The sequence below is a fragment of the Balaenoptera acutorostrata genome, chromosome 6 (genome assembly GCF_949987535.1).
Source record: "Balaenoptera acutorostrata chromosome 6, mBalAcu1.1, whole genome shotgun sequence".
In the NCBI taxonomy this organism is placed as follows: Eukaryota; Metazoa; Chordata; class Mammalia; order Artiodactyla; family Balaenopteridae; genus Balaenoptera; species Balaenoptera acutorostrata.
The window spans coordinates 32484088-32509710 of NC_080069.1; the positions used below are offsets into that span (position 1 = coordinate 32484088).

Here is a 25623-nt window from a genome sequence, read left to right on the forward strand (position 1 = left end):
AATCAATGGACCATAATTTAAGGTTGTCCACACATTTTTAAGAGTAAGACACTGAAATGCTAATTGCAAGCACTGTGTAAATGGGCTTGGCTTCTTTGTAAATGGTGGGCTTCACTCTATGATAATGAGACACAGACTTGTTTATTCATCTGTGGAGACCCCAAACTCAAAATTTTCTGTTTTTATTCTCTTGACTTTGAGTTTCACCAGAGAGGAATCCTCCAGTGAGGTGTATATGAGGATATAAATCTGGTTGCCAACGTTCTGAAAGCTGAGTTGGAGGAAACGGGATTAGCATCCCATTATTCATTATATACTTGCTTTCTGTTCTAGAATGGCACCCGCCTCCTCACACATTCTTAGGACTTTCAATTGATATTTAGCCTTTCCGGAGAGTAAATCTCCCATCTTTCTGCAAGTCTACAGAGCTGAGATCTGGGGTGAGGATGAGTGGCATGGTTGCCTGCAATTTTTCTCATAAAAATTTATGTATATGCTTAATTAATGTAAAAAACATCGATCAGTACAATTTAATATAGCAATGGATTAGAGGAGAAAAGTCACAACCATCTCAATAAATAAAAAAAAAAAATTAATAAAATTTAACACTGACTTTAAAACTAACAAAAAGTTCCCTTAGCAAACTAGGAAGAGAAAGGAAGGCCTATAACACCATACAGGTTATCCCTTAAAAGCCATCCGGAACAAGATACAGAGGCCCTTGTTACCACTCCTATTCAACACTGCATGGTAGGTATCCTAGCCAATGCAATAACACAGAAACAAGAAGAAAATGATGCCTCATGACAGAAGTGAAAACTCTTTGGAACCCAGAGACGAAGCTATTAAAAGATATGCAATGTTAATTTCCTGGTTGTGATACTGTACTATAGTTAAGCAAGATGTTACCATTGGGGGAAACTGATGAAGGGTATATGAAATCTCTCTGTATTATTTCTTACAACTGCATGTGAATCTACTATTATTTCCAAATAAAAAGTAGGAAAAAAAAAGTTAAGCAAAATCTTTATGAAGAACGTTATGTAACTTCTCTCAGAGACATAAAAGACCTAAGTATACAAGTGACACACAAGGTACGTGGTGAAGAGATTCAGTATTAGCAATATACCAATTCTCTCCAAATTAATCCATAAATTCAATGCATTACTAGTCACAAACCCAAACCCATTTTCTGGTCAAATCTGAGCAGCTAAACCTAAACTCATAGTGAAGAGTCAAGGATAGCCTAGACAATTGTGAAGAACAAGGAGGTGAAGGACTCACTCTAGTCAAGGCCTATTATTAAGCTGTGGTATAAGCGAGGTTCTGGCACAGGGAGAGATAAATATACCAAAAGAATAGAAATAAAGCCAGAAACAGATCCTTTATAAGGGAACTTGACATATGAAAGAAGGGAAATTTCCAATCAGTAGGTAAAAAATGGACTATTCAACTAATAATGTTGGGACAACTAACTGTCATATGGAAAACAGGCAAATTAGACCTTTGTGGTAGGAAGGATTTTATAACCATAACATTAATGATTGGTAAGTCTGATTTCAGGACAAGTAAAACTTTCATGAGACTAAAGAAATTCGCGAAAGTGAAGAATACAAGCCTCTCTCAGATCAGACCAGAAGTAGAAGGACATACTCAGGAGACTATCCTACATCATGTTTTTAAATAGAATACTAAACACTTTCATGGCAACAGGCATGCTGTGGCAAAAGTATAAATATAAGCAAAGGAAAAACATCTACCAACTTCAAGATGGTGGTTATCTTGCCTGGGAGGCAAGAGTAAGTGATAGATGGGAAGGGATTTCTTTAGTGATACACTTGACCCCTGAACAACATGGGTTTGAACTGTGCAGGTCCACTTATACACAGATTTTTTCAACAGTAGATACTACTGTACTACATGATCCACAGTTGCTTGAATCCATGGATGTAGAACCACATATCTGGAGGAACTGGGTATCTGGAGGGCTGACTCTAATTTATATGCAGGTTTTTGACTGCCCAGAGGGTCAGGGCCCCTAACCCCCATACTGTTCAAGGGTCAACTGCATTTCTAATGTTTTATTTCTTTTAAAAAATAGATTTAAAGTAAAGAGAGCAAAATGTTAATACCTATTACTTCTGGGTGGTAGATACATATGTGCCTGATATTTTCTGTATACTTAAATTTAAGAAATAAAAATAAAAATAAGTAAAACATTGGAAGCCAGGAGGTAGGTAGCATAAGTGAGCTGAAGTTTCATAATTCATATTGTGAAAGTCAACAGGCACTGCCTATCATTAATCAATCAAGAAACAGTAGTGTAAGCATACTGCTAATATCTAGCTATGAAGGTAACCTTCAACAGATCTAAAATCAGAAACAATCCAGGTGGGAAAAAGTAGGAATGCTGTTTTTCATTTTAACTGTCTTCCCATTTGAAATATTACATGTGTGTATTACTTTAAAAAAAATATATATATATATATTTTTAAAAAGGGACAAACTCAGAAACCCAAATTGGAGACTATTAAAAAGCAGTTTCTGATCTCCAGAAATTTCTAAAAATCTTATTTCAGTTAAAAAAGGAATACTATATAAACCACTGTATACTTTGGTTTCCTACAGGAAACCAAATATAAGCCCTTGACTAGCAAAAACAATTTACCCTGAAACGATGTTGTAGTTGAGAGCAGGATGGTCTTTTCAGACAGGAGGAACAAGAGGTTCTGGTTGCCACCCTTCAATCAATTCTTCCTTTTCCTACAGGAGAAAAGCAGTTAAAATACAGTGCAGTGCTAATTACTGGACAGCAACTCTAGCGGTATCTAAGCTGTTCGTTGTAATGGAACCATCATAATGAACACACTGCTAGACACACACGTCCAGCTGCTGTGCCTGGAAATGACACAGAATCACTATTGAGTTTTGTGCTCTTAACCCCTCACCTCTTTCCTTATCTCAGGCTAAAGGCTCTTTTTCCATGAAGCTTTGTGGCTGACTGGAAATTTCTTAAAAACTGTATTTCTATGTTCAGGATTTTTCACTGTGGGAAGTAGGAAGTATAACTGCTACTGATGATAAAACAAAAAGTCTATAACACAAAGGTGAGAGGCATGACTGCAGGTAAGGGAGCTCAGCCTCTACTGCAAGATATGACAGACAGCCATGCCTTAAGTTCTTACAGGCATGACTGTCACAGGAAGGGATCAACTAGACTACAAAGCACTGTTTCTACAAGCCATTGGCAAGGATTCAGAAGTAACTGAAATATACCAAAAGACTCTCTTATAATAATTATTGTAATAGGATTTAGTTGTTTGGAAATTTCTCATAAAAAACCACTTTATTCCTTTTACCTGTTATTTCATGCATTCCAAGTATTTTGACTATTTTGAGTTTCTTATCCTTTCTTGAACTAGAAAACAATGTAATTTTGAAAATGTAGTCTGGATGTACAGGATGAGATGAGGCACCTGATGAACATGACAGCCACAGTAATTCTTGCCTTACATAGGCCCACTCTCAATACTTCTATTTTCACACTCCTGTTAAATGCTTCTGTGCACTTTTCTCCAATAGAAATAGAGAATAGGCAATCCTAGAATAGGCAATTCTAGGGCATGGCTAGGAGCATATTCACCTGATGCTCAGGCACTCAAAAATGCTGGCTGAATAAATCAGCCAATAAATTCCTCATCTATTTCTGCCAATGACTGCACAGAACAGCAGCCTGAACAAGCCTGAAGTATGTATCCTGCATACTGTCCACTTGCTACCACAGAGACAGATTTGAGAATCAACTCAAGATTGCCTGGTATTCAAGAGTCTCTGCAGGGGACTTCCTTGGTGGTGCAGTGGTTAAGAATCCGCTTGCCAATGCAGGGGATATGGGTTCAAGCCCTGGTCCGGGAAGATTCCACATGCTGCAGAGCAACTAAGCCCGTGCACCACAACCACTGAGGCTGTACTCTATAGCGCGTGAGCCACAGCTACTGAGCCTGCCTGCCACAACTACTGAAGCCCGCACACCTAGAGCCCGTGCTCCGCAACAACGGAAGCCACCATAATGAGAAGCCTGCGCACCTCAACGAAGAGTAGCCCCCGCTCGCTGCAACTAGAGCAAGCCCACGCGCAGCAACGAAGACCCAACGCAGCCAAAAATAAAATAAATTAATTAATTAATAATAAAAAAAGAGACTCTGCAGACCTATAAAACTGAGAAGGGCATTTCTTCTTTGCTGCCATAAGTTAAGCTTTAGAAACACTCATATCGTTTTTTTTTCTTCCACAGCTTTTAGGGTAAGATGTCAGTGATTACTGAATCTTGCTCTAGGTAAGTTCTGCTTTTAGAGAGTTATCCTAAAATTATGTTTCAGTATCCTTCTTTTAAAATGCATATTTGTGTGGACTGACTTGTTTAAACTTAAACTAAGAATATTAGGAATGATCAACCCCTTAAAAAGCTGGGCTAGAAATCTATTCCATGGCCTCACGGTCATTCACGTGGAGTTCCTGAATACCAAGGGAAAAGAGCAGCGACAGGGCTTCTGGCCCGGAGAGCCCGATCCTGCTGCGACACCATCAGAGGTGTGGCCTATGGCACACTCGCCTCACACGGTATTCATAAAACACAGGCGGGGCTGCGGATCTACGGTCAAGTTTAGGGCAGTTCTCCAAACAGCAGTTCAGATAGCCACTGTCATATTAAAGGTTACAAGAAATCATGCAATGAGACACCTCTTTAGTCTTCTTTACCCAGGTTTCCAAAACTTACTTGCCCTAAGAACCATTTGCTGCATATCCCTTATCCCCTAGGGGGGATACTGCCTGACCATCTCATGACAAATATGAATGATCAGGACAGCAGGGGCAGCCAGTGAAACCAGGGAAACAACTGCCACATTGCTGTAATTCCATTCCACTTGCACTTCCTTCTGTGAATGCTCCAGAAAAGAGCTGTGCTCCATCATTGTGCCGCACTCAATGCTGCCTTGTGAACCAAAGTTTCAGGCATTTTTTGGGGAAAAGATCTCTCACCGTCTCTGTATCCCTAAGTAGTATTCTGGCACACTGCTACAGAGGCCGGATAAGGAAACAATCCAAGCTACAGAAACCACACTGCAGTCAAAACTGCTCTTCCTCTCACACCTGGGGCACAGTTACTAAGCGTTCCTACCTGCGTGAGAAGGTAGGGGATTCCACAAACCCCTTGGTCCCTCATACTAACAGACTCGAAGTGGGCAGGACTGCAAGTCCTCTCGACACTTCTGCTTCCTAAGGTTTGCCTAGCTTGGGCTTGAGCTGGGTCCCTTACCATACAGAACACATCAAAATTTGATTTGGGGTGGGAAGGTGGAGAGCAGTGGGATGGGGAGGATTCTTTCTAACTCTGAATTTCCTTTATAAAGACTACAGGGAAAACTTTCATTCAGGCTTCAGGAATAGTGGTGCTTTTCCCGAGCAACTCATGTAATCTTTCTTGTATACGGACATTTGAAATGCAGCATGCATCCATGCTTCCCGTCCAGCATCTAGTACGTTCCCAGGCTGCTGTTTACTCCTAGCAAAGTATAAAGGCCTGTAACATGGTACTCCTTTGTGTATTCACTTTATCCCTGGCTTCCCCGTATTTTGCTTACCCTGATTTCCTTACATTCCAGAAAATATTTTAACATTTATAGTTGAGCCACCACAAGTCCTTTTTCGAAAGATGTAGCAACTATAATCATACACCAAATAATAAAATAGAGATTTAACTTCTTACCTTGACTGTAAGATCAGATCGTTCTTGTAACTTGTAAGTTTTAGAGAAAAGAAGTCTGATTATCCAGAGTATTAAAATTCCTTCCAAAATAAGATGATAAGCAGGAGCCTAGGAGTCAGTCAAAAACAGAAGCAAAAACAAGAAGTGAAATAAACATTTGCAAAACCTGCACATAAAATTTAATTCACTTGCATATACTGCTCCCATGACCTTTAACCTATTTATTACTTCTTAAAATTTACTTTCAAAGCGCACTTCATTTCTACTCATTCCTTTTCCCATTTCTAACAGAAGGCAATTTCTCCTACATGAAAAATCTCTAAAACTGCAGCGTTAGGAATAAAAACATCTTTAGGAATAAAATTAATTTTTAAAATTAAATCTGACACAGAATTCCAATAGTCAAACAGTATCAACTATCAGATCCTTCACGTAATTTATATTTTTACTGGTGGGAAATGACTGTAACAAACATTTCACAGCTTCACAAGCCTTCTACAACCCCCACATACCATGGATAAATTGAGAATTATTTGGACACCAGTTTCCATAATTCTCAAAGACTTTTGCACAACTTACTGTATTTCCTGTATCCCCAATAGGCCTCTTTAAATTCTCCTTGGAACGTGGCAGAGAAAAAAAGACTTTATAAGTGCTTAAAGAAATAGCAGGTCTCTTTTCTACCACAGTTCCCCGAAAGTATGTAGTGTGTTCCATGTCAACATCCACAAAGGTACTTTAATGAAATTATCCACATCAGGTCTTCTTTTCAACTGAACATTTCCAGGATAAAAGCCAGGCTGACTTCTATGTCTTACACAACTAGATACAGTAAGTGCATATAAAAGATTCCAGGTATCAACTAAACCTCCATAAGTCAGTTATCGGGTGCTACATTCCAATAGGTTGTCATTGAAAAGTCATTTAAAAGAGGTATTTATGCAAGAGGGAAGAGATATGTACATGTACAGCTGATTCACTTTGTTATAAAGCAGAAACTAACACACCATTGTAAAGCAATTATACTCCAATAAAGATGTTAAAAAAAAAAAGAGGTATTTAGAAACGTAAATACAAATTATTTTCAAACATTAGACAAAAAAAAAGCAATGATGATTCACAATAGTTAAAAAAGTTCAGAAGCGGGGACCAGGGAAACTGCTGACTATTTCATAAATAAACTTTCAGGTCATTGGACAAATAACTTTAAAACTACATACATGTTACATATGTATGGGTACACAGCAAGACTCCTCAAATTCTGCATACACTGTGCACAGAAATTAGAAGCAAAACCAGAAATCTAAGACTATTTTTAAAATTTGCTGATCCCTCCTGACTATAATTCATTTAAGAATGAGGACTCTACTAAAAAAATCCTTTTGGTTTTATCAATAATTGGATTATAGTTGACAAACATAAGTCCAAGTCACTAAACATTCCACTCCACAAAGAAATCCTAAGAAAAGTTGAAATGTCTACTGAATTAATAAAAATCATAAATGTGGCTTCTTTTCTTCCCTAGGAAATGTTACATCAAGGAGACCTTCTCTCAAGTCTCACTCATGGTCAATACCAGGGTATGAGAAGTTACATAGTCAAAGGGCAGTCTTCAAAAAGGCAGCAACAACATATAGTAGAAATTATTCATTTCTAAGAAAGAAATCATAGATTTTAGTGGTTCTTCTTAGTCACTATAATCTACCTAAGGTTGGACATCACCTAAGCTCTATTTGCTCTCCTGTTTTTTTTCAAAAAGTCCTGATGGGTTTTGCAATAATACATCTTGCATCATCAGCCTTACCAGTAAACGCTATATTAAGTTTTAAGAAAATTATCAAAAGAAAACAGATTCACTTTAAGTGAATGTAAGCTCTGTAAGCACAGGGACTTCTACCGGTTCCCTCATTGCACTATTCCTAGCATCTAGATCTCTGCTGTCCAATACTGTAGTCACTAGCATCATTCAACTATTTCAATACACATCTAAATTAAATTAAATGAAAAATTCAGCCCCTCAGTTGCACTAGCCACGTTTCAAGTGCTTAACAGCCACATGTGGTTAGTGGGCTACTGTACTGAACAGCTCAGAGAACACGCAGAAAGTTCCATTGCACAGTGCATGGAAACTCACTAAATGTCAAATGAATGAACATTCTCCAAGACTGACATTTAAATTTCATATTATTTTACCTACTTGAAACAGCTGGCCTTTCAAAAAAGCTCCTAACTGGTCTTTCTTTAAATTTTTACTAAAATAATTTTATCTTTACAAGACAGAAGATGGGACGTAGGCGGGAAGAATGACAAACTATTTCACATCCCTAAATCATTCGGCTTCCTTTCTAACCCCACGTCCCAACAAAAACAAAGTCCAACTTATTACAATTCTTTCCTCTATTCCCTGCTCCACAGTTCCGAGAACCTGTCTTCCCTGGGACCTCTCCAGACTGAGATTTTCCACTCTACTTTCATCACTCCGTTTTACCATCAGTCCCAACTCTTGTTTTTGACTAGCCTCTCTCCTGTATCCGGGCAGGACCTGGAGAGGGCTCCGCGCTCGCAGCAGCGCAATACGAGACCCCCGCCTCCGGCTCCCGCCCGTGCCTCCCTACTTTCCGCCACTGGGAAATGTGTGCGCCTATGAGCCTTTCCAGCGAGGGACGCCGGGGGTCCGGGCGTAACCGGGCCAGGCCTGCCCAGGCCTCAGACCAAAAATCCACACAAAACGTCCCACCTCCCCAGGGCTGGGTGTGGTCGTGGACCCCTGGGGCCGCCAAGCTCACCTCGTAGAGCGCCTGTACCATCTCCACCAGCACCCACTGCTCCGCCACCGTCGCCATAGTTAGCCGCCAGGGTTTCCTTCCGGCAGGCGGGCCGCAGGCACGTCAGATATTGCGCGGCGCGGTCCAGTGACGTCTACACGCCCGGAAGGCGGGGCTGCCGTGAGTTGGGCCCCGCCTTCTCGCGCCTGCGTACTGGGCGGCCGGTGGCTGCGCTGGCTGAGGAAAGTTTCGGGGTGGAAGGTCAACTTGAGGTCTCGCTTGGGTGCGGGGAGGGGTGGGAAGCGGCAGGCTGGTCCCCGCAGCAGGTGTTCACAACGTGGCCCTTATGTGCCAGACCCCGTGCTAGGCTCTCAGGATGGAGAGATTTTAATAAATGGCCCTCGCGCTTGTTAGGCAGTTGGGTGCAGGGAGTTATTAATGCAATCGCAAACATATTCTTTACTTTTAAATTACATAAGTAATGCAGGAATGCATTATCGTAAAAAAAAATAGACAACTCTTATATAGCACTTACTGTGTATAAAGCCTAGCCTAAGGCTTTGCAGGTATTAAGCCATATAGGAGTTTGGTGTGGAACCTTCAAGAGCCTCTGTATCCCAACGTGGTGTGCACACACACTTCGGTTGGATTTCTTAAATATAACCGGGAGCATAGGGACAATATTGTTCTACAATTTGCTTTTCTTCCATTCTTTTTTTGGCTATAAATCTTGTGTTTTTAATCAACGAAGAAGCCTATTTATTGGAATAATTTGTTATGTGTATTTCTCTTTCCGTTTTATTTAAACATTTTCCTATTGGTGAACACTTAGGTTTTTTCTACTTTTTCACCTGTTACAAACAATGCTACAGTAAACATTGATGTGCCCTATTGTCTTTCTGTGCGTGTTGGGGTATATCTGACAAGTTTCCTCAGAGTCGAATTTTACTCAATATGCACGCTAATGTCGATAAATACTGCCATACTGCTCTCCAGAATGGCTCAACCAATTTTAAATGTTTGAAAGTGTATTCACACTCTATCTCATGATGGATATTATCAATCTTTTAAAATTTTTGGCCAATTTAATTTAATGGAGATAAAATGTCTCCACTGAATTTTACTTTCCATGCTGCTGGGAAGTAAAATTATTCATGGTTATTCTTATATGTTTATTGACATTTGTAGTCCGTTTGTGAATCATCAATTCATATTCTTTGCCCAGTTTTCTATTAGTTATTTTTCACTTTCTAATGGATGTATGGAAGTTCTTTATGCATTCTGAATATCTTATATTTTCCTATTTCATATGTGACAATTATTTTTGCCCAATTTCTGTCTAGTTGTTTACATTGTCTTTTGTCATACCTATATTTTAATTTTTATGTAATGTGTCAGTCTGTTCCTTTATTGCCTGTGGGTTTGTATCTTGCTTAGAAAGACCATCTTCACCACACTTAGGTTTTCCTCCCATGCTTCAGTTTGTTGTTTATAGTTAGCTCTTTAATTATTCTGGAAATTATATTTTTGTATGATGAGAGGTATGGGCCTTTATTTTTTCCTAAAGGAATAACCATTTTTCTCAGTGCCATTTATCTGAGTAATCCTGATTTTCCCAAATTCTGTGAAATGGCACCAGCACTATGCACTGCACATGAAGTTGCCACTATGTACCCGATGGTGTTGGTGCCCTGGGATCCAGTACCACGCTTGTGCACGCTGCCTCGCCCAGGTGCATTCACTCCCAACAGCCAGCTCCTGCAATTTTCAGAGGCCTACCTTCAGGCTGCCAGAACCCATGTTTCCTACTCTCATGGAGAACTGGAAGGATCTGAGAACATGTTTTCTCAGGCAGCCCTTTACTGGGTGGGTGACTGATGGTTGCTGGGGTGTAAAATATTGGAGCTTCCTGGCCGCACAGAGCAAGACGATTCTAAGGGGTGAACCTCACCATCTCCTCTAGATTGAGTCAAGGGTACTGTGTGCAAATTGTTTGACACACCCATCAAGAGGTAGAGTCTATGTTCTCTTTGCTTGAATCTGGGTGTACCTTGTGACAACTTCTACAGTAGATTGCTGCTGCCATGTGGAGAGATCATGTGGGTACCTCATACACAGGAAAAGAGATGGCGAAGTGACCCCACCTGCTCCAGCCCCCTGCTGTTTGAGTCTTACCAGTCCAGGTGCCAGACATGTAAGGGAAGTTGCCTTCAAGATGACCCTGGCTCTAATCACCCTCTGGTTCAACCACCTGAGAGACTTTGAGTGAAAAATGTCTAGCTAAGCTCAGACAACCCCAAAATTTGTGAGCAAAACAAATGATTGTTATTGTCCTAAGCCACTGCTTTGGGATTGGTTGCTATGTAGAAGTTATCTGCTACAATAGATCACTGGAATGGGTACCCTGTGGAACCTTGCAGGCTTTTGCACTCTTGCATGGTCCCTGTATTATTTTCCTAAGGTTGCCATAACAAATTATCAGAAACTGGGTGGCTTGAAACAACAAAAATTTATTCTCTCACAGTTCTGGAGGCCAGAAGTCCAAAATCAAGTTGTCGACAGGGCTGCACTCCCTCCAAAGACTCTGGGGAATAATCCTTCCTTGTCTCTTCCAGCTTCTGGTGGCTCCTGGCATTCTTTCGCTTGTGACTGCACAACTACAATCTCTGCCTCTGTATTCACATGATCTTCTCTGTCCTATATGTGTCTCTTTACACACACTTGTCATTGGATTTAGGACCCATCCTGATAATCCAGGCTGATGTCATCTCAAGAGCCTTAATTTAATTATATCTGCAAAGAAACTTTTTCCAAATAAGACCATATTCACAGGTTCCAGAGATTATGACATGGACATGTACTTTGGGGGCCCACCATTCAACTCAGCTACAGTCCAATCTCTGGCCCACAATTCACATCTGTCCCACATGCAAAATACATTTGCTCCGTTCCAACATTTCCAAAAGTTTCAACCCTCATCTAAATCAGTTCAAAAAGTCCAAAATCTCATCATCTAAGTCATCTAAATCAGATATGAATGAATCTCTAGGTATAACCCATCCAACGGCAAAATTCTCCATCTATTGACCTGTAAAGCCAGAAGATCACATACAAAATACAAGGGTGGGACAGGAATAGGATAGACATTTCCATTCCAAAAGGGAGAAAATGCAAGGAATAAAGGAGTCATCAGTCCCAAGAAAGTTAGCAATCCAGCAGGGCCAGTTTCATTTTGTTTCAAGACCTGAGAATAATTCTGTGTTATGAAGCTACATCATCTGGGCACACAGCTCCGTAGGCCTCTGCACCTATGGTAGATTGGTAGGTCTCTGCTCCTACACCTCCAGCTTCTACCTCTTGAGTCCATGGCTCTGCCCTTATAGTCATTCTTCATTTTTCTTGAAGGGGAGCATATGCTTATACCTAAGAAGCTTTAACAGCCCTGTAGAGTTCTGGAAATTCAACAGAATTCTGGAAATTCAACAGCACTCTTTCACTTTGTCCTGTCTCTGTCCCTTCAGGCCAAGCTGACCGTGTTTCTGCTGATACAACATTCTCAGAAACCTTGTGGGTCTCCCATGTATGTCATGAGACTGTGCCATAAACAGAGAGTCCTCCAGAGATCTTGTCTGAATAACCCCGTCTCTACTTCTGGCTCTGCTGAGATGATTGAGTGGATCCATGAGTCACATAGTTAATCTCTTTACAAAGTTTGTCCAGCTGCATCCTTGGCCCTCTCTCCAGAGCATACTTTCCCAACAGTGACTCTACTAATTTTTTCATCCTTTGCAATATGGATAACCCAAGAACCTCCCAAGTCATCAAGTGCTGTGTTCTTATTTGCCTGACAGTTCCTTCCTCAATTTACCTCTTTCCTCTCATATTTTTGAAGAAACGGCATGAAGGAACCAGACCACACTTTCAACACTTTCCTTAGAAATTTCCTCAGCTAATTATCCAAGTTCATTACTTAAAAGTTCTGCTTTCCACCGTAGCTACAGGACACAATTCAGTTAGGTTCTTTGCCACTGTATCACCACGATTGCCTTTCCTCTAGTTTCTAATAACATGTTCCACATTTCCTTCTGAGCCCTCAACAGAAAGGACTTTAACATCCATATTTACTAACATTCTTGTCATGATGGGATCCCCATTCTCTAAGATGACAGACATTTTCTCTACCATGCTCTTCACTTTCTTCTGAGATCTCACCAGGATTATCCTTAAAGCCCATATTTCTACTTGCAGACTCTTCAAATCTTTTTCTCTCATGCACCTCAAAATTCTTCCAACCTCTATCCATTACCTAATTCCAAAGCCACTTCCATAGTTTTAGGTATTTGTTACAGCAGCACTTCACTTCCTAGTACCAAAATCTGTATTAGTTTCCTAGGGCTGTCATAAGAAATTACCACGAATGGGGTGGGAGGAAAAAAAAAAGAGAAATTTATTTTCTTATATTCTGAGAGGTCAAAAATCCAAAATCAAGCTGTTTTCAGGGCTGTACTCACTTTGAAGGCTTTAGGGGAGAATGTGTCCTTTCTTCTTCCAGGTTCTGGTGGCTCTATTCATTCCCTGGCTTGTGGCTGCATCACTCTAATTTCTATCTCCATCTTCACATGGTCTTCTCCTCTTTCTCTGTGTATGTCTCCTCTGTGTTTCTTATAAAGATACTGTCACTGGATTTAGGACCCATCTGGATAATCTAGGATGATCTCATCTTAGAATCCTTAATTACAACTGTTACAGCCCTTTTTCCAAATAAGGTGACATTTACAATGTAGGATTAGGATTGGGATAAAACCATGTCTTTGGGGGCCACTATTCAACTTACTACAGCCTCCTTTCTTTTCTGATCCTACCACCAATCTCTCCCACCAGTTTTTCCCGAGAATGCTTCTTAATAAATCATTTTCACACATATCCTTGCCTCGTAGTCTGCTTCTGGAAAACCAAACTTGATAGAGTTTGTATCTGGAGCATCTATTTGATTCCATTAATCTATTTTATTTGTGCCCATTCTGATACAATATTACTTAAAAAAAATAAATTACTTATTTTGAAATATTTTCAGGTCCATATGGCGTTGTAAGAAATAAATCAGAGAGATCTCATGTCCCCTTTACCCAGTTTTCTTCAATCATAACATCTTGCAAAACTATGGTACAATATTAAAACCAGAATACTGACATTGATACAGTCAGGATACAGAAGCATTCCCTTGCCACAAGGATCCCTCATTTTGCCTTTTTATGGCTACACCCACTTCCCCTTCTCCCTCCTCAGTCTCTGTCCCCTGACACCCCCTAATCTGTTCTCCATTTCTATAATTTTGCATTTTTAGAATTTTATATAAATGGAATCATACCATAGGGGAAATTTTAAGATTGGCATTTAAATTTCAGCGTAATTCCCTAAGATTCATCCAGGAAGTTGCATGTATCAATCGTGTTTCCCTTTTCATTACTGAGTGGTGTTCTGTGATATGGATGTTAGGTCATTGTTAGGCCATTGTTAGCTCTGCTCATTGTTAGGCCATTCACATGTTGAAGGACACTTGAGTAGTTTCCAGTTTTAGAGCTCCTATTAAGATTTGTGTACAGATTTTTGTGTGGACATCAACTTTCATTTCCCTGGGATTCATACCCAGGAGTGAAGTTGGTGGGTCATATGGTAATTTTATGTTTAGTTTTACAAAACCTGCCAAACTATTTTGCAGAGTGCCTGTACCATTTTGCTTTCCCCTCAGCAACATATCAGTGATCTAGTTTCTCTACATCCTCACCAGGTGTTGTCACAATTTTTTACTTTGGCCTTTCTGATAGGTATGTAATTATATCTCACTGTAGTTTTAATTTGCATTTTCCAATTTTCATATGTTTATTTGTTATTAAATAAGGATGAGAGAGGTCTGTATATCAACCTTGGTAAAATGTCTATTTCTGTCTTTTGCCCATTTTCCAACTGGATTTTATGTTAACTGTTCAGTTTTAAGAGTTCTTTGTGTAATCTAGATACTATTCCTTTGCCATTAAGTGGTTTGCACCATGTTTTTTTTAATTCACTGTAGTTTTGTGGTATTTTGTTCTGGTGAATGTAGCAATTCAGTTGGCTCATTATTTCTTATTCATAACAGTCAGTTCTTCTTTCATGAGGTTACATTTTCTTTTCATTTACTCTTTCAACTGATATTTAACCAGTACCCACTATAAGCCTAAGGAGATAGGGACAAAGAAGTGAACAAAATCTTCAAAGATCTTTTTCTTCCTGGAGCTTATATCCTACTAAGGGAACCAGAAAGAAACAAGACAGACAAGGAAAATATATAGCGTCTTAGATAGTGATAAATGCTAGAGAGAAAGTAATAAAGCAGGGAAGGGGGTTATAAATTGTTTGCGAGGTTGATATTTTAGATCGGATGACCAGGGAAGGCTTACTGAGAAGTTAACTTTTGACTTAAATCCTAGTTGCAAATGAAAGAGCTAGCCATGCAGATACCTAGTCAATACTATTGTCTTTTGTGCTACACACTACAAAAATTTCTCAGCTCCTATGAACTTTGCAGGTAGAGAGACTAACAGGTGCAAGGCCCTAAGGTTGGAGCATTCTCAGAATGCTCAAGGCAGAATGAGGGGCCAATCTGGCTGGATTGGATTGAGCCAGAGGACAGAAGAGTAGGAGGTGAGGTTAGGAGTGAGGAAGAAGCCTGGTCTTATGGGGATTGTAGGTCGCTCTCAGGACTCTGCCATTTCCCAGATGACATGGGGGCTGTTGGAGGGTTCTGAACAGAAGAGAGACATGCTCTGGCTTGCATTTGCCAGGATTTCTCTGCCAGCTCTTTGAAAATTGATTGATGGGATCATTTTAGAAGCAATGTATCAGCTAGGGTCTAACAAGGAAAAATAAGCCACTTGAGTAGTGAGAAAGCAAACCTGACACTTTGCTCTGAGTCAAGTTTGCCCTGCCTGAATTTCTTTAGCACTTTTAATGGCAGCTGCCACCTAAGTAAATAGCTCTGCTCAGGGGCAACCTCACAACAACCTACGTCTAACAAATATTGCTAGAGGCAGAATAAAGAGGAATCAAAAAAGGGAGAATCATGGGATTCATCACAGAGGAATGAAAATCTTTTGATAATTATTAAGAAGTGTGATATATAAAACAAACACTGATGTGGGTACTTACTCCCCTACTCATCCCCCCAACATTAAAGGGCCCCAAACAAGTCTGCTCTATTTACCTCAGTTTGGAGAAAATGGGAATATTTGAATGGGCTTTATGTAAAATGGTTGTGTCTCTTTTGCCTGATTGTTTTGTGGGAGTGAACTTTGTGTCTCACTGTGGAATGCTTCCCCTGCCTGGTATTGTAAGACAGGCCATATAAATCCACCTTTTGGGCAACGTCGTACGTGAATTGAACATACTAAAAGAAGTCAATAGGGTTGCCTGATCCCACGTAGTGTAAGGTGGAAACTGGGGGTTGACAGGAGTAGTAGCGGAGGATTTTTATCCCTAGGGTGAACTGGTTTAGGGTTGACTTATGCACTCAGATAGAGGGCCTTTGTTGAATGCCTTGTGCAGATTTTTTAAAGATGTGGTACATAAACCCCGAAATTCTAGAACATAGAAATATTTTGATTTCCATTTTAGTTGTTGGAAATCTCCTTGATATAAAGAAGCAAGTGAAAGAAAATGTAATTGGACCAGCAAGTCAGCCTTTTCATATCATTTAGGCAGCAACCCAGTTCTTTGGGGAAATTGAAAACATTGTCTTGTAATCTCTGCCTAATCAGAAATGTAAACACAGCTCATTATTGCCTAAGACTGGGCCCTGTGACCTCAGTCAGGTAGTACCTGAAACCAAAGGGGGAAAAAAGAGGGAAAGAGAGCTTTAAAAAAGTACAACCTGCTGGAAAGACTTCCTTGCCCCAAAATCTAATTCATACTCTCTGTAAAGATTTTTCAAGGACAAATGCAAATCTTAAAAGTCTCTTCCACAAATAGTAAAAAACCTTAGTCTTCTGAGCAGATAAACAGCTTATTCCAACTGTTATTTATAAACTAGTGAGTTTTATATTGTAATACCTGATTCATGACTAAAGTTTTAAAATGAAGCTATGAGATCACTGGTTGTGTCTGTATGTCTGTGGTGTATGTTGGAGATACGGTATTTTTTTCTACCTCTGATAGTATTATTGAAATTAATTTGTAAAAGAGCTCTGTTTACTTTGCTTAAAAGTGCTTACAAATTAAATATTTTTAAATGTAATAGAAACAAACCCAAATATTTTTCAAGTTCACGTGATCCAGGATTAATCTTTAACAAATAAAAGTAAATTTAAGGTTATCAGTTCAATTAAAATAGGCATGTGTTTAGAGTTGTCAGCATTAAATGTAAAACTTTTATTCAACCTAGGTTTATTAAAAGTCAAGGGGGCTTCCCTGGTGGCACAGTGGTTGAGAGTCTGCCTGCCAATGCAGGGGACACGGGTTCGAGCCCTGGTCTGGGAAGATCCCACATGCTGCGGAGCAGCTGGGCCCGTGAGCCACAACTACTGAGCCTGCGCGTCTGGAACCTGTGCTCCGCAGCAAGAGAGGCCGCGATAGTGAGAGGCCCGCGCACCGTGATGAAGAGTGGCCCCCGCTTGCCGCAACTAGAGAAAGCCCTCGCACAGAAACGAAGACCCAACACAGCCATAAATAAATAAATAATTCCAAAAAAAATGTATTAAAAGTCAAATAAGTTTATGTTATCTCTGATACAAAATTTGCCAGCAAGAAAAATAGCTTGGGATGTTGATCGACTTTGTCTAAAGTGTCCTGAAGTTTTCAAGGGTGATCTAAACATAATTTTGGGGAACAAGTGATGTAGATAAATGTAAGTAAGCTAAATCTTAAAAACAGCTTCCAAAATAATTTGGTAACAAAACTGTACAGTTTTGCTAAGTTAAATTAAATGATGAAAATTCATCGAATGTCTAGATCATTTCCAAATATGATAAATTGCTGAAATATTAATTGCTAAACAAGTATAAATGTACCTACTTTTTGTCTTCTTATTACAGAAAAACTGAATATGTTTAGATTTATTAGAAACACGTCATGTACCACATTGAAAAAAAATTATTATGTTATGAGGAAATGTATGTTTCTAGAAATTATGAAATGTATTCACATGTTTGCCAACCAAAAAATACTGGTATAACAAACAGGTCACAATTGCTCACTCCTTAGTTTTCACTAGAAATTAAGGTTTCTATGGGTTAAGAACTCTAATTAATATAAATAATTAAAATTATTAAAATTAATAAGGAAAACATCTTTATATGTAAGGCGAAAAAAGTATAAGGAATGGAAATGCATTTTGTTAAGGGGAAATCAAGTAATTTTGTCCTAAAAAGAAGTTAAAAAAAAAGGAGAGAGAGAGAGAAAGGGAAAGCATAAGACAAAATTTGAATATACAAAAGAAAGGTGTTATAGAGGTCTACGGAAAAGAAACCCTGAGAAAAATTTTTGTGCGTGGTTAGGACTGGCTAAGAATAAAATAGAATAAATTTAGAATAAATATAATAAATTTAATTGAGTGAATGAATTTTAATATTAAAACTAAGCTGTTTCAAAACTAGAATTTGAATTTTTCTCTCTGTTAAGTGGACAAAGTTATCTTGCAATATTGATCTGTTTTTGATAGCAGATTGTAAAATTTCTTTACCTTTTAAATAATCTGCTGTAAGTTTCTGTATTTGCCTTTGAAATATCTTATTGTCACTTCGGTTAAGTGAATAAGTATTCTTTCACAGTGACCTATGATCCTATTTGACCAAGTGTTTTAAACCTTTTGATATCTTTGACAAATTTCCCCAAATCAAATTCTAGATGAAGTCTTTTTGACCTCTAGCTAACTTTGAGGTTTTCAGAGGGCCCCTGAAAAATCTCAAAGAGAGATATTAAACTTATTAGGCTTATTTGGTATGTTAAATTACATGGAAAGCATTGTCAAATGAGTGATAATTTGAGATAAACCTTAGGTTATATTGTATGAATGAATGTTACTAATATAAATGTTATAGAAATTATATAAAATTCTTAAAACTCAGATATGTCCTGGTATAATATCAATCACAATTCTAGTTATTATTTTATAATGTTGTATGTCACAGAAATAACCAAATTTCCTTGTCAATTGCATTATAATAAGATCTTTAACCATACCATTTTAAGTATTTTGTCATTTATAGACAGTTACTGTTTTACTCTGATGCTTTTACAAAAATGCTTCATGTTCAAGAAGATTCATAGAAAGAATTTTTTGACATATATACCTTTCTGATAACTTTCAAATCATATACTTAACTGAGTAAGAAATTACAGAACTCTAATGAAAACCCTGATGGTTTCATAAAACTGCTAACAAAGATCAAGATCAATAAGAATTAATTAGGGCTTCCCTGGTGGCGCAGTGGTTGAGAATCTGCCTGCTAATGCAGGGGACACGGGTTCGAGCCCTGGTCTGGGAAGATCCCACATGCCACGGAGCAGCTGGGCCTGTGAGCCACAATTGCTGAGCCTGCGCGTCTGGAGCCTGTGCCCCGCGACGGGAGGGGCCGCGATAGAGAAAGGCCCGCGCACCGCGATGAAGAGCGGTCCCCGCACCGCGATGAAGAGTGGCCCCCACTTGCCGCAACTAGAGAAAGCCCTCGCACGAACCGAAGACCCAACACAGCCAAAAATAAATAAATAAATAAGAAAATCCTTAAAAAAAAAAAAAAAATAAGAATTAATTATACCAAACTGAATGAACTGATGAACATGATCATAAGTTTTATGATTTTTCATCTGAACTATTACAGGCTTTTTAATCTTTGCTTTCCAGATATAAGGAAATCTTTCCTCTTAAGCTGACAATATTATAGCTACTTGGTAAATTATACATTTGTAAGTAGAATTGAAACATTTATCTTTTTTTCTCCCTACCTGATTGCTCCAGAATTTGGAGACTCTTAGTGAGTATTCTTATTTTCATGGCAATGTAGTTATTTGTATAAGTTCACTAAGAATATGTTCCCCTTATAACAGGACCCAATTGGAAACTTTGGCTATGGCTTTGGCTGGAAAGTCATATTTGAGAATGTGCATAGAATCAGATACAACCAGACAGCCTTAAGGAACTGAGGCTGACTTTAGGGAGCCATAAAATCCCTTGGAAAGTTAGCCTGGTACCCTGCTAACAGGTTCTCAGTGGCCTTACCAGGTGAGTAAGGAAGGTCACTTCCTGGCAGGCACAAGAATCTCAGAATAGTTTGGGGACCTCAAGAAGAGAGGAATTCACCCAAATATATAGGTATTACAGGCAAGTCAGATGGCAAGTCCTTGGTGTGGCTTCATGGCTTCCTGGCCTCCATAGGCTAATAAAAATTTAATCTGGGATTCCTTGTGAAAAGTTCCAGCAAAGCAAATTTAAAATAGTCTTTATGGTCAATCACTATTCTTTCTGGATTTAAGTAATCAGGCTAGGTTTAATGAAACTAAATTTATTTGGCAAACAAATTAAATGTTAATTCAGCTATCTTTGTTAGAAATGAGGATGACTTTAGAGAAAAAAGTTGTTTTTCAGTAGAACTTTAATACACAGTCATGGGTATTAGATTCTAGTTCTGTTAATTGTCTTCAAGGTTTTGCTTTTCCACTCGTTAGCTGGTCTGGATCCTGAATTCTTCTAGTTTACTCAAATCTTTTACTACAACTTTTCAAACTAATGTTTCCAATTTTTCTCCCACTTTGGACTTGGAATCGTTGAGAACTAAAACTGCCCTTTTCCTGAAGCCCTGTGAACTGAAACTGAACAACTTGAATAAACTTAAGAGAGGTTACCTCAATAGCCTATGTTTAGACCATCTCTGTGCTTATTGCTGTGTAAGGCACTCAGAAAGTTTACCTGAACACCTGATGACATCCTCAGAGACATTTCAAACTGCAAAAGATGCTTCAATCCTGACATCAAGAAATCTTCTGCACTGGCAGCAATCAGAACTCACTCAGACAGTGAGTTTATAACTTGCTCCAATCATTAACCATTGTTTTTCTTTTGTCTCTGTAGAAATGCCTCTTATTAAATACCCAACTTCTCACACCCTATAGGCCTAGCTTTGGGAGCCCACCTGCATCTCTGCTTCCTGAAATGAGTAACTGAACTGATCAGGACTAAGATACTGGTTCAGTGAGATATAAAGCAATCTATCAACTTAACTTCTGGACTGTGAAACTTAAGTTTCAAAAGTGGGACTACAGAGGAGCAAAATTTCTCACCCCAAAATGTTTCTTTGGCATGCAGATTATTTTGAGCTGAAAAAAATCAAAGCCCAAAAGACTCAGGAAGAACCTTTGACCTTCCTCCTAACTGCCTAAAGAATGTAGATAGAGGACCTGTTTCAGGAAGGGAGCTATCACCATAGATAACTATGGTATGAACTGGGTGTGTACACAGGGAGGAACCTAGCAGTGTGTTTTTTAAAATTCCTCTCTCTCTCACTGTCTCTGCATGGCCAGCAAACATTTGTTTACCAAACAGTTGCTTTTCCATCTCCATGTAAATTGCCTTCCCCCTCTTTGAAGTCCCAAACTGCTATCCCCAACATCCTATTTTGTCTTTAGCTGAAGATGATATGTAAGGTGAGGGTTCCTGCCATTTTGGTGAGTTATCCGGTTTTCCTGGGTCTCTCCTATGTATACATGTTATTAAAATTTTGTGTGATTTTCTCCTGTTAATCTGTTTCATGTCAACTTAATTCTTAGACCAGCCAGAAGAACCTAGAAGGGTAGAGAAAAATTTCTTCCTCCTGACAGAGTGAACCTGCAAAACCCTACACACCCCAACCTTGGACCCTAACAAAGGCAGAGCCCCTGATGCTTGCTAGGTTCTCTCTCTCTCTCTCTCTCTCTCTCTCTCTCTCTCTCCCCCCCCCCACCCCGCCATCCCTCCCTCCCTCCCTCCCTCCCTCTCCATGACCTCACAGTGTGGCCCTGGAGCTTGCCGTGTACCCTCCAAGACCTGTGAGTAATAAACCTTGTTCCTTAAAGTTCCCTGATGGTTTTTGCTGAAGTGCATCCTGCAATCATAATAAGTACTGCAAGGACCAGACCAGCCACAACATTGGCTCAGGTCAGGGAAATGTCTGTGGGGACTGGCTGCTTGTAATATAGGCCCTGGGCAAGTGTCTCAGGCATTCCTAACCATAAGCATCTCTATCAAGAGTCTGAGACTAACACAACACACACACACACAAGTATTATATGTAGTAATGTTAAACATTTTTCATTTATTTTACTGGGTACTAGGTGGTTTCTTTCAAGCTGAAGCATTATGTCTTTCTTCAGTTCTAGAACAATTTTTTTGACTATTTCTACCTCATTATTTATGTTACCTTTAAAACAGTTTTTTATTTATGGGAGAAAATATTTGCAAACTACATAAGTGATAAGAGATTAATATCCAGAATGTATAAAGAACTCCTGCAACTGAACAAAAACAACAAAACAAACAACCAAGTTAAAAAATGGGCGAAGGATTTGAACAGATATTTCACCAAAGAAGGTATACAAATAGTCACTAAGCACATAAAAGGATGCTTAATGGTGCTGAATTATACACTTAAAAGTGGTTAAAATGGTAAATTTTGTTATGTATGTATGTTTTACCACAATAAAGAACTCCTTTTTCTTTATATGTATGTATTTAAATTTTATATAGATTAACTTTTTTTCCAAAATTTCCAATTTTTGTCCTCTTAAGCTTCATTTTGGTAAAATTCCTGGTGTCAATATTCTAGTCCACCATTTTGTCTTTAGTTGTGCCTATTCAGCCCATCAGGTCATTGATTTAAAATCTAATTTCAGTGATCATTTTTAATTTCTAGAGAAGTAAATTATTTAAAATTCTAGATGTGGAATTCATCAACATTTATTTATTGAGCACTTACTTCCTAAGGCACTGAAGCATAGAAATGCACAAAAAATGTCACATCCCTGCCCTCTTGGTGCTTACACTCTAGTGGGTAGACAGGTAATAAACAGATAAACAACAAAATATACGGCTTAATGTCATGAAATGCTATGAAGAAAGGGAAAGTATGTATAGAGATAAAGAATTACAGAAAGTGGACAGGGAAGGCTCTCTAAAGAGTTGTTGTTTGGGCAGAACTTTTTTTTTTTTTTTTAAACTTTGGGTTTATTTATTTATTTATGACTGCGTTGGGTCTTCGTTTCTGTGCGAGGACTTTCTCTAGTTGCGGCAAGTGGGGGCCACTCTTCATCGCGGTGCGCGGGCCTTTCATTATTGCGGCCTCTCTCGTTGCGGAGCACAGGCTCCAGACGCGCAGGCTCAGTAGTTGTGGCTCACGGGCCTAGTTGCTCCGCGGCATGTGGGATCTTCCCAGACCAGGGCTCGAACCCGTGTCTCCTGCATTGGCAGGCAGATTCTCAACCACTGCGCCACCAGGGAAGCCCTGGGCAGAACTTTTAATAAAGGAATGAAATTTATGAATGTTTGGTGAAAGAGTGTTATAGGTAGGGGAAAGACCAAGGGATGAGAAAATATTTTGGGAGTTCAAGAAATACCAAAGACGAGAGTGTGGCTGGTGTAGGGTGAGGGGAGCTACTGCAAAGGTCCTCACTTAGTTAGACGCTGGTGGTAGAGTTGGATGAGGTGAGAAGTCATCATACCAGAGACAGTTTCAAGATAGAACTGATAAGATTTGCCACTGTGGGATGGGAGAGAAAGGTAGATCAAGGATTCTCCAAGGTCTTTAGCCTGAATCACTGAGTGAATGGCATTACCATTTTTTGAGATGGGGAAGACTGAAGGTGAGCAAGTTTGAAAGCAAATGTTAGACATCTACATGGAGATGTCCCATAGGCAGGTGGATGTTTGGATCTGAAGTTCAGAAGAGAGGTAAGGAATAGGAATGGAAATGAGTGTAGATACAGGAGAAAAGAGGTATAAAGGCTCTGCCTTAAAGCACCACTTTCTGGGTATATTAACTACATTTACTTTAAGATGGCCTCCTGTTTTCCCTATTAACCATATTTCCTCAGATATTACTTCTATTTGGTCATATTGGGTATTAGTTTCCAGTACATTTGAAAAAATTTCTAAAATTTAAAAAAATTTTCTAAAATTTTAATTTTTTCCTACCTTGGACTGCTGCCCACTCAGACACTGAATAAAGTGAATGTTAATATAGTGACAGACTTTACCATAGTCACTGAAAAGACTGTTTTATTAAAGCCCAGTAAAATTCCATTTACTTTATATATCAGGATTTTCCTAACTCTTAAATATTTTTTTTTTTTTAAAGGTTTTTATTTATTTATTTATTTATTTAATTTATGGCTGTGTTGGGTCTTCGTTTCTGTGCGAGGGCTTTCTCTAGTTGCGGCAAGTGGGGGCCAATCTTCATCGCGGTGCGCGGGCCTCTCATTATCGCGGCCTCTCTTGTTGCGGAGCACAGACTCCAGATGCGCAGGCTCAGTAATTGTGGCTCACGGGCCTAGTTGCTCCGCGGCATGTGGGATCTTCCCAGACCAGGGCTCGAACCCGTGTCCCCTGCATTGGCAGGCAGATTCTCAACCACTGCGCCACCAGGGAAGCCCCTAACTCTTAAATATTAATGGTCATCCAAGAGTCACCGCAGAGTTGAAAAAATAATTTAACATGAAAGAAAAACACCAAAACAAAGAATAAAAAGAGCTTGGCACAACTGGCTTTGCAGTTGTGACAAATGCACCATACTAGTATAAGCTGTTTAATTATAGGGGAACTAGTTGTGAGTTATATAGGAACTCTACTATTGTCACAATTTTTTCTGTAAATCTAAAACTATTGTAAAATAAAAAGCTTATTTTACAAAAAAGGAACTTGGGGAAACAGGGTTAATGTGAAATGAAGAAGGAAAAAATATAGTTTCATGGAAAGAAGAAGAATATAATGCAACCATGAGGCAAGAGCCATATGTCATAAAAAGGAACATCTAGGTAATAAGGAAGAGCTCTTGGGAATTAAAAACATGGAAGCAGGGCTTCCCTGGTGGCGCAGTGGTTGGGAGTCCGCCTGCCAATGCGGGGTGCACGTGTTCGAGCCCTGGTCCGGGAGGATCCCACGTGCCGTGGAGCAGCTAGGCCCGTGTGCCACAACTGCTGAGCCTGCGCTCTGGAGCCCGCGGGCCACGGCTGCTGAAGCCCGCGCCCCTGGAGCCCGCGCCCCTAGAGCCCGTGCTCTGCAGCAGGAGAGGCCACCGCAATGAGAAGCCCGCACAATGAAGAGTGGCCCCCGCTCTCTGCAACTAGAGAGAGCAAAGACCCAATGCAGCCAAAAATAAAAATAAAAATAAAATAAATTTTAAAAAAAACAAAAAAACAAAAAAAAACCATGGAAGCAGAAATGAAAGAATGTGTTAAAAGTATTGAAAGATAAAGTTAAAGAAATGTCCCAGAAAATATAACAAAAAAACAAAGAGATAGAAATTAGGGACAAAAGACACACAGATGAGAGAAACAGTTTAGGAATTGCAAGATTCATGTACTTGAGTTCCAGAAAGACAGCACATAGGAAAAGATGGAGAGGAAACAATCTAAGACATAATAGAAGAAAATTCCCCAAAGGACATGAGTTTCCAGATTGAAAGGCTCCCTCAAGTGCCCAACATACTGATTATAAGAAGTCCCACAACTACTTATACCATTGTAAAGTTAAAGAAAAATGAAAATAAAGAAAGCTCCTAAATCTTCTAAAAGGGGGGATAGGAGGACAGGTCATATAAAAAGGATCAAGTGTAATTATAGGGTCAGACTTCTCATTAGCAATATTAGAAGCCAGACAGCATAGACCAATGTCTTCAAACTGTTTTTGTTTGTTTGTTTGTTTGTTTGTTTTTTAGTTTTTTTTTAAATTAATTTATTTATTTATCCTTATTTTTGGCTGTGTTGGGTCTTTGTTTCTGTGCGAGGGCTTTCTCCAGTTGCGGCGAGTGGGGGCCACTCTTCATCGCGGTGCGCGGGCCTCTCACTATCGCGGCCTCTCTTGTTGCGGAGCACAGG

General features: G+C 39.4%; 1 pseudogene; it reads right to left on the minus strand.

The window, feature by feature from the left end:
- LOC130708510 (serine palmitoyltransferase 1-like) overlaps positions 1-8877 on the minus strand; it is a 55205-nt pseudogene extending 46328 nt beyond the window's left edge.
- Between the last annotated feature and the right edge of the window lie 16746 nt (positions 8878-25623).